General features: G+C 47.5%; 1 pseudogene; it reads left to right on the top strand.

Moving 5' to 3' along the window:
- Window positions 1–1,930: 1,930 nt before the first annotated feature.
- Window positions 1,931–2,805, top strand: LOC101347400 (lysophosphatidylcholine acyltransferase 1 pseudogene; annotated as a pseudogene).
- The last annotated feature ends 498 nt before the right edge of the window (window positions 2,806–3,303 follow it).

The raw sequence follows: 3,303 nt of genomic DNA, 5'->3' as shown, positions 1-3,303 counted from the left end.
TGTTAACACAAATACGGTTGCTCTTAGAGTAGAGAGGTGCTATTTCACATCTCTGCCAGAAATTCTGGGCCTATTAGCTCAGTGAGGGGAAGTAAGCAAATGCTCATTTAAAGTTCAGCACTGGTTGACTCTGCATGCTTAATCGCTCTGGTGTGATATCCCACCTGGAAAAGCCTAGTGTTGTTTACCTGTTCCTTCCCACTCAGACAACAATCTGGTTTCCCTAGTTGCCAGCCTACTGCTCTCTTGGTGATCCCCAAACCCTCCATTGGTCAGGACAGGTGTAGGTGGTCTGAGTGGCCAAAGGTAAAAACAATCCTCCTCCAACCTTCTTCACTTCTCGACTCTATACCCTTGTATCCTTGGGCTGCCAAAAATAGTCCCTCCGTAAAGCTTTCTGTCTATCAGTACAGTGGAGTTATATCATTACCCACAGAACTTAGGTGAACCACCCTGGAGGCCCTCTCCCAAGCCTGGACCAAATCGAAACAATAAAGCTTTTTTTTTTGCAGCAAAAAAAAAAAGGAAGAACTGTACCCTGAGTCTTCTTGAGCCTGAATTGTAACTGTTACTTCCCTAATAAACCCCATAATTAGGCCAGAAAGGGTAACAATAAGACAAACTGTTGAAGAGCCTGACCAAATCAGACGGACGCCTGCAGCAGCCCTGAATGATTGGTAACTGAATAACCTCATCCTCAGGACTCTCTTGTCCCACTGCAGGACCAATTGTTAATGACTGTTTTGGACTGGTAAAATGATTGGGAGGGCAAGTTATGCTCCAAATAGGAAAGAACCATGACTAGAAAAGCCAGGGGGTGTCCTGCGGTGGATTAACTACTTTTGTGTGTGGCCTTTCTAGCCATGGTCTTGTAATTCCCACCCAGGTGACTGTGTGATAGGGTTATTGTTGTCTACCAATGGGATTGGTCAGTTTTGCCTTAAAAGCGAGCCAGTTTTATAGAGGAGGATCCTATCACCACCAAGGAAGAACAGCCAGGAGCAGAGAGCATGTCCTTTGGACCCCGGATCCCTGTGCTGAAAAGCTCCTAGAAGCAGGGGACAAAGACAGCTGTAACCCTGAAGAAGGTGAGAAGTGGTGGCAGCAGAGACCCGGCAGCAGAGACCTAGCAGCAGGAGATGATGTGGTGGGCTTCCTGGCCCACAGAGAGAGAAAGCTGAGTGCCTCTGGGGCGAGGCTGAGGCCAAAGGAGAGGCGTGCCTAAGAGCACGGCTGGGTCTAAGAGGCTGTCCAGATTGAAGAACTGTATCCTCAGTGTTCCTGAGCCTGAATTGTAAACTGTTACTCCCCTAATAAACCCTGTAATCATGGAAAAAAAAAAAATCTGGAGACTTGTAACCTCATCACAGCCTTTGAACTGAGCTCTTGATAGTGGTTATATCCTTTAAAAAAAAAGTTTAACTGCAATATAGGGAAAAGGAAATGAAAGTTCTCTGCCCTCCAGAGTCCTACTTTCATTGTTAAGAAGACCAGGATAATAGATCCATGCCACCCATACTGACTTATTTGAGAGGGCACATCATGAAGTATCCAGCAAGACAGCCCACAGCTCACTACGTACTTAGAAGCCAGGCCTTAGTTAAAGTTACCCACTTAGAAAGCAGACCTTACTTTGCCAAGACAGCAACTTCTGGATGCTGGGAGCTCAGCAGCAAGCATTTAATCTCTCATGATTTCCCTGGATTATATTTTTGGTTTAAATCAAGCCTGAGGCTGATGAACAGTAGCTTACACACCCAAATTGTGTGTTCTGTGAATGCTAGCTCTCTTGAATTTGGATACTGGTTTTTTTTTATAGAGTGTAAACCAAGTTTTATATTCTATAATGCAAGCAGGTATCTATCTGTTTTTAAATAAAACTGTTTACATTAAAAAAAAAAAAAAAAAAAATTCGCGCAGGAACAGCCACATGGTTTTACTATACCCAAATAAGCTGGACGCGATCACGTGGACATGGCAAGGACCCGGAGCCTTTGGAAATCCTGTGGTCATACTGTGTCGGTTTCACAATCAGATGGAAATTGAGTTTCTCCCAGTGTACCACCCTTCAGAGGAGGAGAGGAGAAGCTCGGCGCTGTACGCCAGCAACGTGAGGTGCATCATGGCAGAGGCCCTGGGCATCTCCGTCAGGAATACACATTTGAGGACTGACAGCTGGCCCTGGCAGAAAGACAGACCCGTCTCCCCTCGGACGCTTGCCTTCTAGAATTTGCCAGGCTCGTGAGAGGCCTCCGGTTAAAGCCAGAAAAACTTGACAAAAGATCTGGATAAATACTCAGCGCTAAACCGAAGAAGGGCGAGAAGATCCGCCGGTCGGAGCTCCCGCACACTTCCGTTTCCGACACGCTGGAGGGCATGTTCTCACTGTTTGAAGTGAGGAGCGGTGGCGAGATGGACCTGCGCCACTATGTGATCGCCTTGTCCGTTGTCTGCAGACCGTCCAAGACTCTGGACACCATCCAGCTGGCATTCAAGAGCACGCATCTCAGGAGGACGGCTGCAAAAATGCGAAGACCTGTCTTGCATTCCGAAGACGGCCTTGGGCGTGGAGAGCTTCCTGTGACAGACCTCTTTAGCGCCATCGGTGAAGACGAGAAGGGAAGAATATCCTTTGCTGACTTCATCAGGTCTGCAGACGTGTACCCCGACTTTGCAGAAGAATATCTGTATCCTGACCAGACGCAGTTTGAAAGCTGCATGCAGATTCCATCAGCGCCAACCCAGAACGGCCTCTGCACTGATTCCAGCCCTCAAAGCACTGACCCAGGGGAAGCTTCTCCATAGGAAACTGGGCTAGGACGGAAGGTTCCAGAGAGACGAGACCTCCCCGGCTCTGTCGCCATGCTCTCCGTGGGGCTGTGCCTCCCCATTTGCGCGTGAGGATATCTGGTGTTATCTCTCCCCACATGCTCTGCATTTCTTGTCTCCAGAACCGCCTCCTAGAGTTTCCAAAGCTGTAAGTCTTGATGAAAGCAGATTGCCACATCTTTCTCCTGCAGAGCGCCTGGTGAGTTCCAACCGTCTACCTTTTGGTTAGTAGCCGAGGGCTTTAACCACTGAGCCATCAGGGCTCCTTTAATATATTATACCCTATTTTTACACAAATAAGGTGCCTCTTCTATGTTTGTTTGCCCATCCTGCCGTCCCCCGACCATGAGATATTTTTATAAGCGCTGCAATGCCAATTTTTTTTTACATGTTACTGTAAAAAACATTAGCAAGCATGCTTATGAAAATACCTCGTGGGTAGAGGCGCAGCTAGCAAACAAACGTAGAAGGTGA

This window comes from Trichechus manatus, unplaced genomic scaffold (genome assembly GCF_000243295.1).
Source record: "Trichechus manatus latirostris isolate Lorelei unplaced genomic scaffold, TriManLat1.0 scaffold00017, whole genome shotgun sequence".
Lineage (NCBI taxonomy): Eukaryota > Metazoa > Chordata > Mammalia > Sirenia > Trichechidae > Trichechus > Trichechus manatus.
This window is presented reverse-complemented; position numbering and strand designations above follow the sequence as displayed.